Here is a 23,623-nt window from a genome sequence, read left to right as displayed (position 1 = left end):
AAAAAATACATTGAATTTTCCCTAAGACTCACCATCGCCATCTAGTGTCACATTGTATATTGCACTTAAAACACACTTAAAATGTTTCATTTGCAGCTTTATAAAGGTAAAGGGACCCCTGACCATTAGATCCGGTCGCAGACGACTCTGGGTTGTGGCGCTCATCTCGCTTTATTGGCCAAGGGAGCTTCCGGGTCATGTGGCCAGCATGACTAAGCCGCTTCTGGCAAACCAGAGCAGCGCACGGAAACACCATTTACCTTCGCACCGGAGCAGTACCTATTTATCTACTTGCACTTTGACATGCTTTCAAACTTCTAGGTTGGCAGGAGCATGGGCCGAGCAATGGGAGCTCACCCCATCACGGTGATTCAAACCACCAACCTTCTGATCAGCAAGTACTAGGCTCTGTGGTTTAACCCACAGCGCCATCCGCTGTGCATTACTCACATGAAAAAGCAACATAGATCTAGAGGGCCTGCAGGTCAATGCATTTAGCCTCATCACCCAGTTCTTCTCATTTCCTTGTAATCTGAGGGATAACTGCTGAAGCAGGGAGCCATTCCTTTTTGCATAGTCTAGAACCCAGTTCCTTCAGGATTTCCAGCTCAGTGTGCCTCCACTGATCTAAACTAATTCCTAAGGAAGATGGAAGCTAAATCAGCCGCACAACTTTTGTACACACTTTTAAATTGTTTCTAAAGCAAGATTACTATTCAAAGAGGATGCCGGGGATATATTTTAAAGATAATTAGATCTTCAGAAAGGGTATCAGGGATATCATTTAAAGTTATATACACACATACATGCTGGATGAAGTCTTGTGCCAACTTGCAATGCTAAATCAATATTTAACTTGTAGGGGAGAAAAATAAATTAAGCAAATTACTTCAAAAGTGTTTAGACTACTACATGAAACCTAAAAGAAGTGAAGAGCGAAGCTGATTGAAACACATATGAGGTTGCAATCATGTGCACACTTACTTAAGAGTAAGACCTACTTCACTCAATGAAACTTACTTCTGAGTAATAAAATAGAGAAATGCATTGTAAAAAAACTGAAATGCACCACAAGTTTTGGCTAATTAAGGTAACAAATAAATTTATACAGCATATATAATAGATGGAGGCCTAATATTTAGGGTTTGTTGAAGTCAATTTTTCTTTGAGGTGAGTTCTAGTTCTTTCTAAACAGAGAATTAGATGAGCTCTGTGGATCTCAGACAGTAGTTTTATAGCTCCGCTCCTCTGATAACATTATACCTTTTAAACAATATCTGTTTAAATACAAAAGGTTTCCATATAACCACATCAAAATGAGTGTATGAGCCTTGTATCCTAGCAGCAAATGCTCTCTATATAATTTGTCAACTTTTTTTTTTTTACTGTGATTGGAGCAGATATTAGGGGTCTCTTACTGTGTATTTTTTCAACTCATTACCTCTTCATCAACTTTGCAACAATGAGGATTAATCACACTCTTCAGAAGCATCTTCTCAGGCCCATTGCCTGAAATCACGCTCTACAGCAACAACTCTCTTCTTTGACCACCATTGCTATGAAAACCCGTCACAAGGATTCTAAGCTTCTCTGCTTAGGCTATTTATTTTTCTGCTAACCCATTAAACTGCATTCCAAAAAAATATATGGCCATGTCTGCCTACTAAATTGTCAGTAATGTCAAGAATGATTCTATTTTGGAAGAGATGAGCAGCTTGCCCACTCTCTATTTCCCAGACGACAAGAATGTGTGCGTTTAACAACTAAGATCCCTTCACACATGCAGAGAAAGGGGTTTGTGGGGCCATGCCTCTGGCCTCCTTCCCAATGGCAGGTGTCTGAAGTGGGGAAGGCAGTATGTCTTCTAAATGTGTGGGCTTCTCGAGGGTCCCTGACTGAACAGGGATATTGGTCCCAGGGAAGCCTACATGGCTAGAGGTCTACAGCTTTCTTCACTTTAGAAGTACAGGTGGTGACCATTTTTAGTGCATCCAGTTGATACACGACCACCAATGTGTGGGCGGAACAGGGACAGCACTGGGGTTTATGCACACTCTGCCGACATGCGTTGGGGCCAAGAACTGAATCCCCACACAAAATAGCCGCCACCTGCATATGTCTGTTGCTGCCCAGCAGGGCTGTCTTTCTTAGAAACAGATTCCAAGCAATTTGGGTGAATGCAAACAGGAATAGCTTTCTTTTAAGTAGAGCGTACTGTCAGTTTGCATTTCTTAGTGCAGAAAGTATTGATCTGATGTGTAGAGATCTTTCCTATTCTAATTAATTCTAGAGGGTTCTGGAAGCTTCTTTATGTAACAGAAATAAGCAGAAGGTCCATGATGTTTGAGTTATTCAGAGAAGCTGAGTACAGCTGGTTTAAACCAGTTCTGTTATCTTTCAGTACATTTGTGGGGAAATGCTTTGCAGAAATGTTATTTTAGACAAAATTACATATAAGTGGGCATATCAGAAGAAATTTGCAATAAAATGCTGATGAATTTTCACAGGAACTTTTTTTAAAAAATCATAAATTGATGTGTACAGGTGGAGAACAGAACGTAAGACTGGAAAAATTGAAGGAAATCAAAATGGACATGTTTGTACATCTCTACTCTTATCAAGAAACCATGTATGAACAGAACAACTTCTGCTTATATAGCAAGACTTCACCTCTTCTTCTCCTCCCCCACCCCATGCATGTCACATGCTATTCCCAAATCTACTCAAGGGAGTTGAGGGAACCCCTAGAACAGATTTAGGGGACACGTGGAAGGGAGATGAGAGGAATTTCCGCTTGCACAAAGTGCTATATAGCAATTTCATTATAACAACCAGGAACCAGAATGAGAAATTAAGGAACATCAGCCAGCTGTTCTGTCCCCTAAAACTCTTCTGTCCAAATCGTAGCATCATTTATAAAAATTCAGCTGCGAAGCTACAACAATATTCTAAGCATCTGATAGAGCTGTTGAATTAGTAGGTTTGAAGCTGAAGCATTATATGTTTGAGTCAATCTCTAAAAGCTACCAATTTATTTGCAAAATTACCCAACATCCACACATAAACAATGTTTGGCAGCTTGAAATGGAAATAACACCCATATTAATTCTGGTAATCAAAAACTAATGACGAGGAAATAAAATTGCCCTGATTTTTAGCAAACATTTGATTTTCGCTCACATTAAATGCTTGTGGTGAATGGATATTACGTCTCTGAATGCTGTGAAGTATGTTAGCCTCTGTTTAAAAATATGCAATTCTGCTTGACGAATGAGGATGGGGGGCGGGAAGAGGAACCAAGTTTATCAATCCCTGGATGAGAAGCAATTAAACGAAATAGTGCAAGGACAGAAAATAATAAATGAGAGCAATAAAACATTTGGTTTTATGTACAAGCCAGTGAAAAAAGCAAAAGGCGATGGGGGATAAAGCAGAAAGGAAAGTGAAGTAAGGGATATAGAATTCATTAAATCATTAATGCAAAGGTTAGAAACAATATATTTACTGTTACTAAATTTAATTCAATCCCGTATTTAATACAGGGCATCAGAAGCATTAGCATTCAGAGCTGGGATTAGTAAAGAAACAAATTCCCTACACTATGCTTCTATACCCAGAGAAAACTTGTGCTGTGTCTAAACCTATTCTGTCTCTCAGGGGTGCTAATCTGGTGAGAGAAGTGATCAGAGGCATGGGGTGACCCCCAAATTAAAAGACTGGTGATGCAGGTGGTGCTGTGGTCGAAACCACTGAGCTTCTTGGGCTTGCCAATCAGAAGGTCAACGGTTCGAATCCCTGCAATGGGGTGAGCTCTCGTTGCTCTGTCCCAGCTCCTGCCAACCTAGCAGTTTGAAAGCACGCCAGTGCAAGTAGATAAATAGGTACCACTGCAGCAGGAAGGTAAACGGCGTTTCCGTGTGCTCTGGTTTCTGTCACGGTGTTCCGTTGCGCCAGAAGCGGTTTAGTCATGCTGGCCACATGACCCGGAAAACTGTCTGCAGACAACGCCGGCTCCCTCGGCCTGAAAGCAAGGTGAGCGCCACAACCCCATAGTCACCTTTGACTGGACTTAACCGTCCAGGAGTCCTTTACCTTTTTACCTTTTACCTTTACAATACTTGCTCAGTTGATTCTAAAAAGTCAGCACATGTCTCCAGTGCTTGTGGCTTTAAAGGTTTCCCTGAACTTCACACCGTCAGTGAAACAAAACAGCATAAATGAAATGTGCATCCCCATAAACTAGGAGAAACAACAGAACAACATTTCTGGCTCTTTGAATTTTTTTCCAATTACACTTCAGGGCTTGGAGAAGCATTAGCATGGATAGCAGCTAATGATGATGATGATGATGATGATGATGATGATGATGATGATGCTCTTCTTCACTTTCTGCCCCTTTTGCCATCTCATGTGGGAGCTGAAAGCTTGGGACCGGAATTGCTCTTTGGTCACTTATTGCATTCATCTCTCCTACGTTTTGTGGGTTCATCCCCCTCCCCCTATTTAATATTGGTTGTTCCATGGCAGTTCAGCCTTCCATTACTTTGCCATGTTTGTTGAGTGGCGAGGGGAGGGGGCTAGCAGATGCCCACCCACACCGACCACTGATACAAGGTATACTAGATATACTAGTATGGCACTAGTATATCTAGCTAGGGATGCATCAATCTGTCAGTTTCAGTTTTTCTCTTTTTCCCATTTATCCAAACTTCAGTTCTGTTCAACCCATTTCTGTAGCAGTTTGTGAACTCTTCTTCCAGTATACATATTTTTCTTTGCATTTTCTCAAATAAAAGCAGTTACTTTTTGCAAACAATTTCCCCTAATACTTTTGTACGTCATTTCCACTAATATTATTATTGTGTAGATCTTTCCCTAATATAAACCTTTTTTTGAGGGGGTATGCATTTTCGTTGGTTGCAAAACTGCATCACAAAATTTGAAGGCGTGCTAATTTTGAAAGATGGCTGCAGTTCAGTTTATATATTGGTCTGGGAAGCAAGGATTAGGCAGGTTCCCAAGAAAATGCAAGCCAAATGAATGCAACCCTATACCTGACTTGGGTTTTACTTAATACAGCAGCTTATTAAATCCATCTTCCACCTAGGTGAGGAGCCACTTTAAGTAGTACTGGCATTTCCGTTGATTTTTAGGCTCTGTAATTCACAAAAGCTGTGGTGGGGAAAAATAGGTGCCAAGAAATTTTCACACCACATGTACCATTCAGCTGTTAGGAAAGTGAATAAATGAGGACAGTCACAGGAATGGCGTTGCTATTCAGCAGAGATGCTTGCATAAGTTCCTGCTTTCACCTCCAGCAACTGCCACTTTAGGACAACAAATTCAACATAACAAGCTGGTGCTGTTTCTCGGTTTTGCTAATTGCATAGTAATCCTGTCAGTGCATTGTCATATTAGTGCAATTTCTTTCATGTCATCTCTTTATTATGGAACGCCACAGGTAGCTTCATTTCTGTTGCTCTCATTCAGATTATCAAGATGTCTCTTACAAAGCCAAACCCACAATCATCAAGTCACTGGCTGTGCAGCTGGATTCAGTGGGCCATAACACCAAAAGAAGCTGGTTTGGGACTATTAATTAAGGGCTGGGAAGTAGGAGTTCCTGCTCAGGAAGAGGAAGCCACGGACTGCAGGTAAAATTGGTCTGGCATTCTGAGGGTCAAAACAAAGGCCCAGGGAAAATAATCACAATTATTTGCAGTTCAGTCTTCCAATTTCTTGTCTCATTTCACTTCAGTAAGTACAAAAGAACGGCCTGCTGGATCAGGATACTGGCCCATCTAGGTCAGGATCCTCTTCTTGCAGTGACCAACCAGATGCCTGTGGGAAGCTCACAAACAGGACCTGCGTGTAATAGCACTCTCCCCTCCTGTGGTTCCCAGCAGTACCCCCAGTTTGAAAGGACCCCTTCTTTAAGTTCTGAGGTTTGTATCATATCCTCTAACACGTCAAGGCAAAAAACCAGGATGTGCATCTTCCAGGGGGTCCTTATTTTCTAGGGACAGAAGCTGTTTCCAGATTTACAGAAGCTGTCCTGGTTTCTGATCTGATCCTGGAATGTCCCGCTATTTCCACTGGAAAAATGTTGGAGGATATGGGGTTATCTGACTCCTGAGCCATCTGAAGGCAGCCCTGTAAAGGGAAGTTTCTGAATGTTTACTGTTTTATTATGGTTTTATATATGTTGGAAGCCACCCAGAGTGGCTGGGGCAACCCAGTCAGATGGCCGGGGTATATGATTGCAACTATTATTATTATTATTATTATTATTATTATTATTATTCAGGTAGGTAGCCGTGTTGGTCTGGCACAGTCAAAATATATATAAAAAATTAAAAAATTGTAAGCTTTTGTGTGCATGCATACCACTTCAGGTATCTGAAGAAGTGTGCATGCACACGAAAGCTTATACCAAGAACAAACTTAGTTGGTTTCTAAGGTGCTTCTGGACAATTTTAATTTTTTTTTTAATATTATCATCATCTTCATCATCATCATCATTGAATAGGGTGTCCCTATTTTCATCGGAGAAATGTTGGAGGATATGTGATGCTCCCGTGAGAGTTACGGATGTGTGTGTGTATTCACGCACACACAAACAGGAGAGAAAGAGAAAAAGTTGAATGGTACTTACTCAGATAAGTGACTATTGGGTTGCAGCCCATCACTTACCTGGCTGTAAGTCTCACTGAATTCAATGGGTTTTTCTTCTGAGTAGACATGTACAGGATTGTGTTGTGATTTAAATGAGCATAATGTACTTGTTAATTTCCAGAGTGTGACAAACCTTCTTTTTGAAGGCATACTGTGGAAAGTCTTAACATCTCCTGAATAATCCTGTTCAGCGCTTTCATCTAGGCAGCCTTCATTCACAAGGTATGGGCAAAATCCTCAAGTCTACTCCAACTGCACATAGCACAAAATAAAAGGAAGGAGTTACGTAGAACCAACTTTTTTCAAGGTAGAATTGCACATTTCTAGATTCCTGATGCACTGTTGGACAGAGTTGCTTTCAAGAATTGTTCTTTTGGAACAATTGTTTATTTATGAAGCACCTAAAAATAAAATAGGTGCTGTATAAAGTACATTTCTTTAGATACATGTGGCCCATGGGCTTAGAGTCTGCGAAAACTGAACACAATGGGAAAGGGAAAGAAGAGAGGAGAGGGGGAGCAAATAAATCAAAATAAGGCAAAGTCAACAGATCGATTTCCAGGCTGCTGTGTAAATAAAGAAGTAGAGAACATACCTCGCATGTCAGGTGGGAGAAAGTTCCCGTGACAGGGTTCTGTGAGGGATGGGCAAGAGATGGGAAAAGTGGCTCTGTGGTTTAGATGAAGAATGAAGAACAAAGACTGCAAAGCAGCAGGGAAGGGGAAGAATGCATTCAGAAAGGAATGAAACAATGAAGGCAGAAAGTGGGAAGAGGAAAGGAAAACAGGAAGATCAAGTAGAAAATTTTATTGCCAGCTTCTGACTTCAGTTCATTGATAAACAACCAATACCCTTTTCAAAGGCCTCTTTATCTTTCTGATGTCTCTCCCCAGCTACCAGTTTTAGAAGGCTTTGGTGGGTGCATGGTTTGACTAAAATTGGGGCAGTCACAGTTTGGGCTTCAAAAATGTATTTCAATGAGCCCTTCCCCTTTAACATGAACACTCTCCAAGTGCTCTGACCACTGAACTTCTGCTCCATGACAGAAGCACTTCCCAGCTCAGCAGCACAGCACTTTCTTTTCAGACATAAGGCTTCAGGTTGGGCTGAGAAAGACTCCTGACTGAAATCAGGGAGATCTGCTGTAATTTGGTGTAGATCAAATGAGGGGAAATTTGTTTGACTACAGATCTCATTCTTGCTAACCGTTAGATATGCTGGCAGAGGCTGCTGGGAATTGGAGTCCAATCTGAAGGGGCATGGCTTCATCATTCATAGTGTAGACTCAGTGGAAGGGTTTCAGAACTACTGCAGCCCAGTAGTAGAAAGGGCTACTGCATCAATAAGCTTATAGAATTATGGCAGATTCTAGGATGTGCTCCACTCTGCCATGGGTCGCCTCTGTGTAACTACAGATTTACTAGCCAATTCCACCTTTGGAATTCATTGGCCTCTCAATGCCTGCCCTGCAGTTGCTTTTTTGGTCTATTTCAATGATACGATTCTATTTCTATTTCTAAAGTTTGTTCCAAATCTTAAGTACTCAAACTACAAATGATTATGATTACAAAGTCTCCTTTTCAAATTGTTCACTGGAACTGTGGAAAGGACATCCCTCTGTCACTGTTTAACTACTGTGCAAACAACATGGTGGTTAAAAGGTCTGTTTTAAGAGGCAACAGATCTTGGGAATGTTTGGGTAAAAATAAAACGAGTCCCTGTGGATCTGGCAGGGTTTTGTCAAAGTACCAAAGCAGGTGTGAAGCTGATATATCTTGCCAGTTGGAATCTCCCCCAGCAAATTGCCTGTAACTGCCTAATTCAAAAGCGCTTGGAAATATATTAAAAATGAATGGACTCTGGAAAAGTAAAAAATAAATGTTTGCCAACTGCATTTAAGAAGGGAATCTATAATCACAGCTGCTATCTTCACATTCAAATTTATCTCTCGTCTGTATTCATGCCTTACAGCAGGCATTCTAATGAAACATTTTTATTACTTGCTTTCCCCCTGCCTTTAGCTATTCCAAGAAAATGAGAGGCTACCACAATATTCAGCTTAAAAGAAAATGTCCCTATTGCACAGTTCTGATGATGGGAAATATTATTGTTAAACATCAATATGACTGGTGGTACTATACAAATAGCCTGCATAGTGCATCATACCTTGACTGTAATGTGTTTGTTTTAAAATGCATATCCTACTAGACTAGCCAACAACACACTATCATGTTAGTTTAGCATCCATCCATATAAAAATACATAAGGCATTATTTTTCCCGGTGTCAGGAAAGGTATCCCACATGTGGAAAGGAACCTCATGAACCTCATGAAAGTGAACAAAATCATTTTCTCCCTCTTCCTCCAGTCCCCACTGTGACTGATGTGGGGAGGAATGTACCCAACCAGAAAACTACACCACTATGGAGAATATCTGCATGAATATCTTCTCAGGGCTTTGTTTTTCACTTTGGAGCTCCATCTTGTAGGACTATGCAGAACAGAGGGAGCACATTTTGTCCCCATTGCAAAAGTGTCTCCAGCTGGTGACTGTTCACTTACATGGGTAAGGAAAACAAATGCAGTTGGCAACACCACTGGGAATAAGCTCAAATTCTCACTGCCCTCATCACTGAGAATCAAACTCTGCCTCCTTAACTCTACTTCTTAAGTTGCATGTTCCACCCCTAGATTTTGCTGCTTTGTCACCTTCCAGAAGGCTGAGAGTGTCTTTGGAGAATGTAGAGATTATAATTTTCTTGAAGAGCTCTTTTCTCTAAAAATACTGTATGCTCAAAGTCACATAGCACATATTTTAGAGGGAAGATTCAGCAGCTTGAGGAATGAGGGGTGTATAAATTACTGTCAGGGTATATAGTATGCCGGGAGACATCAGGAAGGCAGAATAATATTTGCGAACAACCTGCTGACAGTTCAAAAACATATTAGCTGCTCTAATGTAACCATGGAACTCTGCATTTTGTTTTAAGTCCATTATACTTTTTTTTAAAGCTGACACTGAATTTTACATCAAACAAAATTTATGGTAGAATTTACTACCAAGGAGGAATACCTGAAGAATGACGTGGGAAGCAAAAAAAGAGATTTATAGCACAATCCTAACCATGTCTACTCACAAGTAAATTCAATTGGGTTTATTCCCAGGTAACTGGGGTTATGTTCTGAGTAGACATGTATCAGAATGCGCTATCAATAAGAATATAAAGGTTTTTTTGGGGGGGAGCAGTTCTGTACATTCCTGCAACTTTATATTATTGCAGTAAAAATAACACTAGGAAAAATTCCATAAGGACAAAATACATTTAGTATTTGTATCATATCAGTGATTTATTTTAGCAAGTATGCTGTTTCTTAATAAGTACATGAACTGTCATTCCTTATATGATCTCCATTTATTGGTCTTTTGAATCAGTGGAGAACTTTTATATAACTGTAATAAATCTTATACCCTGGCTTTCCTCTTAACAAGCATAGATAGCAGAGCACCCAACTAGGTGTCCAGAAATAATTAGAATGAGCACTTCTTCTTTGTTACTAGAGCCCGCTTTATTATTATAACCCCCACCATCATGTTGGACACCTTGTTCATTTTGTCTTCTAGTTTCTTTTGCAGAAACCAAAGCTGAAATCCTATGGATTTACCTGAGAGTAACGTCCACAACGAGAAGACATGTATAAGATTGGAATGTTAGTTGGCTCTGACTGCTTCGTAATTGACCCCAATCCTCTCTGGAAGCCACCCTTACCCTTCGGCAATTCAAATTTTGTGCACACAAATCTGAATTCTGCCACCCACACGCTGTTTTGCAAAATCTGCAGAATGTCTCTTATGTTAATTTCCTCCCCCCCCCCCCGCATTCTTGTGTTGATAGCCATGGGGAAGCGCATGCAGCTGGGCAGAGCATGGGACTGTTGCCTTAAACCACTAGGAAACTTTTTCAACCCCTTCCCAGTTTCTGTGATTTTAGAAGGCATTCCACACACAATTTCAAACATATATTTGCAGCCAAACATATATTTGGCCTTAATCACTATCGTATGAGTTGTTGTTCAAGGGAAGGTGCACATAGTTTGCCACCTAAGTACAGAGGTTGCCACCATGGTGCCTTCCAGATGTTGCCTATCTGGCCATGCTGACTAAGGCTGAGGCAAATCCAATTATACCAAGTTGACTACCCCTGGTATAGTGTGTAGCCTGACTCTTTAAGACTTGTGCTTGTATTCAGCTAAATCCTACTCCAAAGTCAGTGAACCTAAGTTGGTCATGTTTGTTAACTTCAGTGTGTCCACTCCGAGTAGGACACAGAGTACCACCCACAGACTGTAACAGCAGTTTTCTCTTCTCCTTGGATGAGTATGGTTTTCTCCTTAATCTCATGAGGTCTGAAAGTTCTCCCCTCCTCTAAATGGCACTCCTCAAACTATCCTTCCTCTCTCTTCTCTCTCTCTCTGTCTGTCTCTCTCTCTCTCTCTCTCTTTCTCTCTCTCTCTCTCTCTCTCTCTCTCTCACACACACACACACACCTCTCTTTCTGTATTATAATTCATTATGGCCTTTCCTGTTCTGTGCTTCTTCCAATAACTGTCTGATCAGGAGATACAAACTAAGTCCAAAGCTGAACTACACTGTGTCGCAATTTCCCTTAAATCCTGCACATATATTGATTCATCAGCTTGTTTTAGTGCTCCCAGTGCATATGACAATGTCAGTTACTGATTCTTAAGCTATTATCACTACTTAGCATTTGCTTAGTGCTAAGAATGTGCTTTTACTAAACTGAAATTACCTGTATGTGAAATGTTAACGTTCAACCATCTTTAGACTTTTCAGCTTCCATTCCATTGGTGGAGCTTGCCTTTTCTTTCGAGTATAACATTTCAATTCTCTTCTCCAGCAGCTCCATCTGTTCTCATTTTAACTTGACAAAGAGGAGTCACACAGCAGAGAATAGCAGATCTCACGCAGTGCCTCTCTTATGGTAAGCACGGCACTTTAATTAATTAATTAATTTTTCTTCAAGATATCCTATGCAATGTGCTGCAGCTGGGTAGTTTCAGCTCAGAATTAACTTTGGATCAGAAGTGAATGCATCATCTCTGCCAGCCCAGCAGAAGTGGAGAAATTTTGCTATCTATTTTGAGTTCAAGAGAAATCTAAGTGCAGCTGAAGCCATCAAATAAGTGCCAACAGAGCATTTGCATAATATCTATTAGCATATGACTAGCAGAGCCCATTATGCAACAAGAATAGCTTTCTTCCCAGAGCGTAAAGTGAGAGTTTGCTCAGCATTTCATTTGTATACCAAGTGATGCTCTTTCATTTCTAAAATTGCAACCCAGTCCTGCTAGGTTTCAGTTGTACGCTGCCTCCATCGTCACCATCATAACATGCTCCTTAGTTCTGACAAGACTTAGGGCAAAAGAAATGGTGGATTGGGAATGTGGGTTAACTTACCCATACAGAATTCACCATTTTCTCCACCAGCTGAACTTGAGAACTTCTGGACTTGAGCCTTCTCTGTTGATACCCAAAAGTTGCAGGATTATCGAGCAGCAGCAGCTGGTCAGGGAAAACACACCTGCCACTTTAACTTTCCAATAATATCGCAGACAGTCAGTATTTCAGGCTCTCCAGGGCTTCTCTTGCAATGGCCTTGGAAGCTGAAGTTGGTGTACAATGAACCAACACACTGTTCCCACTGTGGCTGCCAACAAGATACCAAACCACTGCTGCCATACACTGATAGTAGAAATACTCGTGACCAGCTCCAAGGGCCATGTGGATGTCATCCTCTGGCATACAGCCTAGCAAAACAAGTGATCGCATTACAATTTGAATTCAAATTAAGAATTTAATTATTCAGTGCCCAATCCTTTCCTGATTATAGTAACTAGAGCTGTGCTGAAATTTCTCAAGGGGCATTTTTCTGAGAAAAAAATTGTTTTTCTTATTCTCACTCCCATCTAGAAAAAGGCCACATTTTTACAATTTTCTGTTAATATTCCCCACATTTTTTCTCTTTTTTAGTTTCTGACATTCCACCACCCCCTTCTCCCAGTGCCCTGAAATGACGTTAAATTTAGTGACTCTGCAGCATTTCACCTGGCAGGCAACCCCTCTCCCCTAGAAATAATTGTTCCTTCCCCTCAGTAACTGAATTACAGAGCTTCACTCAGCTTCAGAAATAATTCAATGTCTTTGTGATTCAGCCTAGTCCTCTCCTGCATCTCAGACCTATTTGCATGCCTAGCAATCAACCAGTGGCGTAGCGTGGGGGGTGCAGGGGGGGCCGGCCGCACCGGGCGCAACATCTGGGGGTTAGGGAAATCCACGAGTTAGGGGGCGCAAATCCACGGGTTAGGGGGCGCAAATTACTTGCCTTGCCCCGGGTGCTGATAACCCACGCTACGCCACTGCAATCAACATATCTCACAATAAGGAACGGAAGGACTGAACAAGCCTGGGGAAGGAAAGTGTTAGGCAGGCATGTGGATCTAAGGAGTTCAGCAGCAAAAGGGGGGGGGGAGAGACTAGTTGGAAACACAGCTGAGTTACAGAGGATGTGGAAAGGGAGGAAGCAGGGAGCACGGGAAGAAAAAGTGGGGCAAAGCAAACTGCAAAAGTGTTGCGAACTCGCCCACCTATTCAACTGCAGAGAACAGCACCTGGCAGTTAGAGGTTTAAAACATTGAGAATGAGGTTATTCCTTAGGCCACTTTAAATGATAGCGATTGATGATTGAGTGTGCCATGAATTTGTCTAATCTCTTGACCTCACTCTTTTCTCTCTCATTCCCAGAGGAAGAAGAGAAGTGTGTGGTTTGGTTCATTTCTGCTGAAACAGTAAATGTGAAAAATGTGCTTATTTTCTTTGCTAGGCATTGCATTTATTCTCCTGAGAGAGTTCTTTGAAATATCTGTGCATGTTACCTTTCCCCCTTATCTTGTTAAACCAAGCTTCTTTCTGTAAAAGCAAAGCAGACCATAACGATAGCAGTGGACAGTAGGGAGGCATCGTTCTGATTCTGAAAGACATTTGGATACATTTATGGGTTGCGCTCTGGTGCTTGCCAGCAGAGCATCAATGTGCGATGAGGGAGGAGAAGAACTCTATGCTGGTGGATGGCAATGAAGAAATATGAAGGTCGCAATTCAGTAGGATGTTCCCCAGCACAAAGCCCAGTGAAATGAGCGAGGACTGCACAGGAGCACGGAAGCATCAATTCAGTTTTGTTTGAGAAGAAAATACAGTTTGTGCCCCAAAAGTCTGTGGCAAGCCATAACCTTTCTGCCAAATTTCTCTACATGCTATTATTGCTTTAGCAAATGGCTGTGGTTTAGGTCTAATTCAGCTGTGCAAACTATGGAGGTATCAGTATTCAGGATTGCCTTTCTTCAGTGTGTGATTGGTTTGGCTACACCTGCTTTGGTTACATCCAGACCAGATTACTGTGATGCACTCTATGGGAGCGGCCTTTGAAGATAGTTGAGGAACTTCGACTCCAGAAGCCAGGCATCCTGGATAAGTCTCATTGACTTCATATAGCTATATAGGTTATCTATGTTTTAAAGCCCAAGTTAAGCTGCTACTTTTGACCTTTCAAGTCCTAAAATGGTTTGCATCACTTGCACCTGAATGAGACTGCCCAAGTTTAATGATCAGCTTCAAGGTCCTTGCTTTCTAGGCTATCATGAAGGTCTGTTAGACTGGTGGGTATGAGAGACAGGAAGAAACTGTGCTATATGGCACAGGAAAAGCAACAAAAGTATAAGTAAGGGTATATTTGTGTATTTGTTGCTGCTCATTTAATTAGGGGGATTGTACAGTGGTACCTCTAGTTACGTACTTAATTTGTTCTAGAGGTCCATTCTTAACCTGAAACTGTTCTTAACTAGAGGCGTGCTTTCACTAATGGGGCCTCTTGCTGCCGCTGCGCCACTGGCACACAATTTATGTTCTCATCCTGGGGTAAAGTTCTCAACTCGAGGTAAGTATTCCAAGTTAGCGGAGTTTGTAACCTGAAGCGTTTGTAACCTGAGGCGTTTGTAACTCAAGGTACCACTGTATATTTGTTTTTATGTGGTTGTATGGGTTTTTTGTGTACCACTTTGGAAGGGCTATGTCCCAGAACATGAAACAGAAACCCTTTTAAGAAATAAAATTTGTTGAAACGGCTGAGTCAGGATAGGGCATCCAAATAGGTAAGGCGATCTGTTGCAGCTAGACAAGGAGATGACAATCCTCAAGTAACATTTGTACTGAGATAATGCAATAAAGCTAGATGTCTTTGATACAGCCACGTTGAGGGAGAGAGAACAGCCTCTGGTGGAAATGGAAAACGTGGGGAGAAAGGTTACCGACACTACAGTTTGCATTTCAGAACAAGGGACTAAATAAGGAGGGACAGCTGTGTGAATAGAAGGAGGTTTGGTGAGTCATTGTCATCAAGTTAGGTTCTACATCTTTTTTTAACTCAGAAGAAACTCAGAACCGCTATCTATGGGAATTCTTTCAAAGCCATTGTGTTTAGAATTATGATACAAGCCTCCAATAATCTGTGGTGAAAACATGACATTTTAAATCCAGTGGGCTTGATGTTTTGGACCTAGTTTAGGCACAAATATGTTAGCAACAGGATGCAGACTGTCGTAGAGTCAGAAGCATCCAAGAGACCATTTGGTCCATCCTTGGTCCCAAGGGCAAGGCCCACCCACCTGGCTCATATTGCATAATCCAAAGCACAATATGCCACACAAAGAGAACAGAGGCACTGCGGGGCAGCATGTGCAGAGCAGATAGTTCCAGATGAATCAAGCAAGTAAACTAATCCACATGTTTGATGGCAATATAACCCACTCCTTCCACACCCAGTCACTAGCCAAACTGACCTGAAAGGAAATTCCTTCCTGCATCCAAATATGCTTAGATGATCTTAATCAAGAACACACTTAGCCACTGGATGATCCTAAAAGGACATGGAAGTAGCAAGGCAAGAAAAAAATTGATGAGCACCGTTCTATGCCACCCAATAACTTCTTTGTTGTTGTAGCATTCCTGGTGACCAAGTAGAAGGTGAAAAAGCAGCCATGATCACATGGAGGAATGACTCTTCCAAATCCCAGTGGGTCTTGATGGAGAATTGGTGGAGATGCATTCCTTGCATGTGGTGGTTAAGCTTATGGTATGAATCAAGAACAGAAAATCACAAAATATTACAAGTAAATTAACCTAGCTCTCTCTTAACTGAGCTTCTAGAGCTCCATGAAAATTATCAATGGCTATTAACTATGACAGCTGAACTGAACCTCTGGGTTCTGATGTGACAAAGTTCAGAGGTGATAAACCAGGTGATGGTCCAAACAACAGTGGGTATACATCAAGTTTATGTTCTGACTTTCCAGAGAAGGAATGCAAAACCAGATGACCCTTAGTCTGAGCCTTCTTGGGAAATCTGTATCATATATACCAGGCACCCCCCAACCTGCGTCCCTCCAGCTGTTTTGGCCTACAACTCCCATGCTCCCTAGCTAACAGGACCAGTGGTCAGGGGTGATGGGAATTGTAGCCCAAAACATCTGGAGGGCCAAAGGTTGGGGATGCCTGGTATATACTAACAGCAGACTCATTCTCTGAATGCCAGTCTTATGTAGCTAAAATAGCACCACATATACACACAGGAAGGAAGTGTATTTTAAAAGAAAAGAAAAGAAAAAAGATGTGTAAAAAAATATTATTATTATATTGAGGGGGGAGTGACACTTAAGGAAAGAGAGCCACAAAAAGCAGGTCAGTGAGGACTGAGCATGCTCTGTAGCCACAAAATGGGGGCTGCATGTTGGGTACAGGAAAATAAATGCAATATCCTGAAAAGGAACAGAGTTGAATGGCTGACAGAAGCACTGAAAAGGATCCCTCGTCACTATTGCACACTTTTAAAAGTCTTGCAGCATCTTATGTACTAACATATTTATTATAGCATGAACTATTGTAGTCAAGGATGTAGCATTTTTTTCTATACTCACAGTCTTCTTGGTCTTTGAACAGAGACTGTTTAGAATCTGCCCTATATTTTGCAAATCCAAAATGTTTGCACAAAACTATCGTTCTGCGCCTGCAACACTAGAGCAATATCACTGCACTGGCACAACACTTGCCATGAGTTTTTGTGATGCTGCTTCAGCCAGCTGACTGCACAACCATGGCTGCCCCACCTATGAGGTGATACATGGCTGTTGTCTCAGGCGGCAGATTTGGGCCTAAGGAGCATGCCACTCGCTGCTTCCACCACTGCAGGCACCCTCCCTGCTGCCTCCACTGCCACAGACATGCTCTGCCACTGCTGTGGTCACACCTGCAGAGGAGGCGGGGAGGAAGCAGAATGTGCCCACAGCAGAGGGGCCAGCAGCAGGGCAATTTGCCTTAAGCAACAAAATGTCCCAGGCTGGCCCTGTGCACATCCTATCCTAAGAATTGACATGTCACGACTTCCGGGTTAGCGCCTCCGGCAATGGCGGAATTCCTCTGATCGGGAGGAATTTGCTCCGTGGAATTCAGGGTCTGGCTGCCACGGCGAAGGCGGAGACCCATTAAAAATCACAGGCGGGAGAAGCCTGTGAACGTGGAATTCGGCCGGCACCTTTTGCGCCTCCCCTACTCGGGGGAGACCCGGTTTCGGGGATCCGGAGCGATGTGGGGTGAGCGGCGTGGTGCTTCAAATTGACTGCTTCTTTCACGGAGTGAAGCCGCATTGCTGTTGCCGGAGAGCGCTGACTTTTTCCTGTGGACAATTTGATTCTAAACAACTACCCGTGAGTAGAACGGAAAATTGGATTTTTAAACATCTTAATTTGGCACCGAAACGGGGAGGTTTCAAACAGGAAGTCCGCCTTCCACTTTTGTAAATAGATTGAAGCAAAGAATTTGCAAGCTAAAGTCCTGGAAAGTCCTATGTAAAGGATTAAACTTCCATCGGCTAAAATCATTAAACCCCCCTTGGAGGCAGGAGAAGAGGGGGGGATTTTTGGATCGTGTAAGCCTGCAGGAGAGAGTGAAGAAAGTTGGATCACCTGAACCTGGAAACGGACTGCTAGTAAGACTGACGTTTTTGGGAAAGTTCATTGACTGTGACAGTTAGTTAAATAAGAGAAATACATTATTTCCATTGTCTCCTTCTGCGCTTAAAAAGGAGTAAAAGTAGTTGAAAGTTGAAACTAATCTTACTGCTTGAACTGTGCTTAAAAGGATTGATACAAACAGAAATTGTTTCCTCTAGAGGGAGCCTTTGAAACTGTTATAAGAGTTGGGCTGCTGGAATCTCCAGCTGCAAGAGAAAACCGTGAGATTGACCTTGGATCGCTTGAGAATGTTGACAGAAGAAGCCTTAGTGATTGCACTAGGCAAGATAAGTGAGTCATTTGAACAGCTCCACAAGAAGACGGATGTGATGAATATTAAAATTGATATTTTGGGACAAAAAGCGACTAATTTGGGACAAAAAGTGACCATCTACACAGAAACTATTCAGGAACTGATACAGGAATCTACTTTGACATGCCAAATGGTGGATAAAGCGAGGGAGAAAGTTGTGGTTGTAAAGTAATACAAATGGAGAGGGAGAGAGCCCCAGCCTTACAGAGGCAATTTGATGACTACAAGTTGTTGCCCTCTATGATTGAATTCAGAGAAAGTCAGATTGGAACCCTGCTTGGACTGGAGAAGGAAAGTTGGATAGATCATCTCATGCAGGGATTTACTGACTTTTGGGATCTGGACTTGGGTCAGGAGGAAATTGGAGTTGTGGGGACCTTCAGATTTGGAGGGATTTTGAAACACGTCCTGAAATATCTTTTGGATTTTAGTTTTAACCATGGAGATGTGGATGACATGTCAAGAAGGAATAAAAACATTGCTAGGCTGGAGCTCCCCTGAGACCTACTCTTCAGGATCAAAGGAAGGAAATTAACAACAAGATCAGCAGAAGACAAAGTATACGAAGAAGACTTGCAGAAGGGACCTGGAAAAGAGTTAAGAGCCTCGGATAGAAGATCACCAGGTTGATGGACTATATGGATTTGACGGAAATGACTGGTAGAATCCGAGACCAGGGAGAAGAGACGGTGGAAGAAGATTGGAAAAAGTTTAAAGTTTATTTATAGAAATACGGTAAAATTAATAAGTGTTAGAAAAATGTTGGAATGAAATTATATGGCTTTAGTAGAAGTGTTATAAGAAGTTAAGCATAAATAAGTATTATAGTATTAATGGAAAACAAGGTTAAAATAAGTTAAGATATTTATATGACAGAAAATAGTGAAAGATGGAAAGGAATTGCTGAAACAATTAATAGAAGTGGAATACAAAAAGGGAGGTGAGAGGAAGTCGATGAAACAAGGGAATGAAAGATAAGGCATTGAAATGGTATGATGTATGTTTTTAAATTGTTTTTGTTCTGTTTTGTTTAGTTTAATGCATTAATGTTGTGTGGTGTATTGTTTATATATTGTATTGTATTGTTTTTTCTTTCTTTTTTTCTCCTTTTCTTTTTCTTCTTGTTTGTAAGGTTTAAAAGCAATAAATATTATTTAAAAAAAAAGAATTGCCATGTCACAAGATTAGACAACTAGAAACTTAGCATACTGTAGGTCTGCATTCCAGGTTGGGTGGGTGCCCTATTAGTTTCAAATAGTATGATATAACACGTAGTGCTTTTTTGCATTAAAAATGCTATGTAAATCCGAAAGACATTGGTTTGCAAGGGAGCAATGCCTTTCCTTACTGATATGCTCCTGTGCTGCCATTTTTTGTGGTGTGAACTACTAATTGCAAAGAGTTTCAAACATAACCTATGTAATTTAATTTTCAAATAGAGTTAGTTCAGCCTCACAAAGCAACTTAAAATGCATGCTTTTCTTCACACTAGATCTAGTGGAAGTGGTTTTATTGCATACCTTCCATCTTGGAATGCAGTGAACATGTGTTAAAAAAAAAACCCACTTCCACCAGGTTTAAATGGTTACATCTGTCTTCACCCCTTAATGGGCACAATCCAACACAGGCTTGAAATCAATGGGTTTAAGTGTGCTTAATTCTTATCAGATTGTGGGTGCTATCTTGTTCTTTTATCTTGAACTAGAAAAAGTCATTTGGCATATTTCTATTGTGGGGAGAAAGATGCTTGAGTATAATAAACTTTTACTCAGTCCAAAACTATACAGTATGCAGTAAAGTCAAACTCTGGCAACTGCTACTCTTTGCTACTTGGTCAAATGGAACAGTTTACAAATTTGTTACAGGTCTGGAGGCCCCAAGCCATTTTAGGTATTCTAGGCCAAAATATGCATTTTTGGGTCTCATGCCTGGAAGATGATAGGATGCATGGAATGATATAGGAAACACACAGAGAAAAATCCAATGATCCACAAAATATGAAAGCCTAATTTTTAAAGAGCTATTGTTGCATGCTATTGATTTTCATACTGCAGGAAAACTGCACTTATTGAAAAACCTATGCAACTCCACATTTGGTGGGGGGAGAGAGAATTAGTGAAATGATAAATTAAATCCATGCTTGGCCTTTTCATCAGTTATTTCACAGTCAAAACGAGTCCAAGCCTCCCAAGGTTAGCTGTATCTTCAGAGGCATCTTTTTAATATATATATATAGTGCACTAGCTATGCAACTCTAATCTGACATCACACTCTGCTCATCAATCAGAGTCAGAAGTTAGATCAGTAACAGTTGATACCTCTTCTGGATGGAAAATTCACATATCCCATCAAAACTGTCAGTCACTTCCACTGTCAAGTGTTCCAACCTGCTGGGTGGATGCTAAAAGCATTCCCAGTTATTGGGTCCTCAGAGTCCTTCCCGAATAAAGGCCAAGAAGGAAAAAGGGTTAAAACGCTTGACAGCACTTTATCACGGGGGGGGGGGGTAGTTTACAAAATCAATATACCAATAAATCTCCCTACACTCTGAATGTTTTGTTGTTTGCAAATTGACTGGAGAAATCTATGGTGTTTTTAATACACAAGTGCATAACTAGATGTTACAGGAGGATAAATGGCTGGTGCCAGCCCATGTCTCCCTTGAGGGTCCCCTTCGCAATGCCCAGTAAAACAAAACGAGTGATGTTATATCATCAAGTTTAGGGTCTCCCTTCTACCTGCAAGCAGTATAATAAATTGGAACAGAGGCATGGAAATGCAAATAATACCTTTATTTTTCTATATGTTACCAAGAGGCATACGTGTGAGATGCAAATCCATGGCAGCCACGGGTTCTCCATGTCATCTAGTTATGCCATATGTTTTCATGGGATGCCCAAATAAAAGCTAAAGATATAGAGGCAAAACAAATATTCTAAACAGCAGCAGATGATCTAGCTACACTGCGAAGGATAGCTGGAAATTGTCACCAAATTTTGGCATTTGGCAACCTGCTTAAAATGGCACATGTGTAAGTCTTGAGTTGAAATGAGGATTTAAATCAATCCTTGGGTTCACTACATAGTGTGTGTACATGTGTTTGTAAATATTTGGGAAGTAATGAGTGCCAAGTGGAATGGGAGCCTAAGGTTTGGCATCCCCAGTAGTGACTGAGCCTGCTCACAGATCTAAAAGAATATGCAATGGAATCTAGCAATTATTATTAATAATTATGTGATTGTGTGGTTCATAAAGCATAGTTTGGGCAACCTCTTCTTTATGACGAATATTTCTGGGAAATTCTCAGATGCTGGAGCAGACCAACCCTTTTCCTGCTGCTGATCAAAACAAGGCCCTTCCATCAGATAATTATGGCTTCTCTTAAGCCTCTTGCTGTTGGGCTTAACTTATATTTTCCTTCAGGAACTTCCTCTTTTCTCAACCTTACCATTCCAACAATCCACATCAACTTGCCTCTTATAGTTAAAATAATAGGCCAGGCAAGCCTCAGTTGAACTCTTGTCCGCCATACTGAATTCCCAAGAGTTCCAAATAATATAGAAAATAATTCTTAGATACAGTACTGTCATTGTACACCTTCTTCTAAACTCTGCTTCTCTGGAAAAGTCCCATGGGCACAATAGCAACATTCCTGGTGCAGGGATGGATTATTAATGTCTATCATTCAACATTTTTCTCCAGGTCTCCTTGCCAGTGGAGGTGTTGGTTTTATAAACCCATTCAGATGCTATCATACAATTGCATAGATGGAAACTGGAAAGCTGACAGGATCCTCGACCATCATTAGAAACTTCTTAGGAAAACTCTCACAAAAGGGAAAGTGATCTTATCTTTTCAAAATGTTAAAGTTCAGTTTGGTTTGAATCATGTACTGACATTTAAGACCATTCTCATTTTAAAAGATGAATTGGTTCCCTATATGGACTCTGTCAAGAGCAGGTGTTTTATTTTTAATCAAGTGGGGGGGAGGGGAAGAAATCAAGATAGAAAGGTTTACTTTGACCTTGAAACTCCTCCACTCAAACGAAAGACTCTGCAGCTCCATGATGAGACAAATACAGTATATGGCATCAAGCTGCTTGACAACAGTTCTGAGAGCATAATGTATTCATGTCAAGCTGCTCTTATGCATCTATAATAATGCATCTATAATATTTTCAAAACAAAACCACCCATGGGATACTTACAGTTTGGGAGCTTTTACCTCTTGGGTGCCATCTTTTACATTTAGTTCAATAAACCCACGGAGAGCAGTCTCTTTAAGATGAAAAAGTGGCTGACCTTTCCTTAAAATTGCCACCTGCCAGTGCGCACAGTAATCAGATGGGAAATTTGAAAAGAAAAGCCAAAATTTTCAGCCACTGACTTCAGACTCTTCATACCAACTCCTCTGGATTTCAGAAGATTTTCAAAGATTTGACATCAAAGCATGCCATTCAACTAACTAAGCTTCATAAAAAGGCATTAATAAGCGGAAGTGGATAACCATGATCTTTAACTACCAGGATTCCCTTGGATAAATGTTATGCACAGTGATGCAGTCAAATAAGGAAGGCATTATAGATCTTTGCTATGAAGCTTTTAAGAAAAATTATGGAATTCATTTTCCTGTTTAATTATAGTCAGAAATGAGACATGTTTTTTCCCAAAGATTTAAAAGATGGCATGATATTAACATATTCAGGAAGGAGGAAAGATTAAATGCCAATTTGCATACTGAAACAAGAGTAACATACATTTCAACTAACATCTAAGTCAGCATAGAATAAAGCTCAGTCTTTAGAAGTTAACGGATATTGATCTACAGAGTCTCCCAGAGGGGTAAGAGGATAATAAATAAATCTGTCCAATGTTCACAATACAAAGTAACAGAAACTGGCATGTGGATCTGAGAAGATGCAGAAAGGAAGGTGGTGGCAGCCAGTTGCCTAGAGGACGCCTGAGGGTGACCCTGGGGAAGAAGATTTGGAACCTGGTTCACACTGGTGGGAGAGGGAGTAGGGTTGCCGTATTTCAAAGAGTTAAAAGTTGTTGAGCTTTTTTGTTGAAATTCCCCCTGGATGTCATTTCTGCCTTTGGAATCCTGGCAAGCATTGGAGCCAGAGAGTGAGGGTGAAAGGGATAGGCTCATTGTGGTCACAGACTCTGATAGGGAAAGAGCAGGGATTTCATCTCCTGCCCTACAAGACAGCCCTGTTCTAGCCCTGCCCCCTGCCCCTTTCACAACTCAAGAACAGAGGAGAGGGCAGGAAAAAAGAGCAAGGCAATTGAGAGCTGAGTCATGATGGAAGACTGCTGTCATGGAGGCTTAAATGAAGGGCGGAGGGACCAGACACCTAGCTCCTGCAACTCATTTACCTGAAGTGTGTGTGTGTGTGTGTGTGTGTGTGTGTGTGTGTTGGTTCTCTGACTGTTGAGCAATGAAAGTTAATTGCCGCCAAGTCACCTGCCCGCTTCTGATTTACAGCATCAGATAAC

This window comes from Podarcis erhardii, assembly GCF_964252035.2.
Source record: "Podarcis erhardii genome assembly, chromosome: 1".
Taxonomy (NCBI): Eukaryota; Metazoa; Chordata; class Lepidosauria; order Squamata; family Lacertidae; genus Podarcis; species Podarcis erhardii.
The sequence above is the reverse complement of the archived record's forward strand: the minus strand, read 5'-3'. Positions refer to the sequence as shown.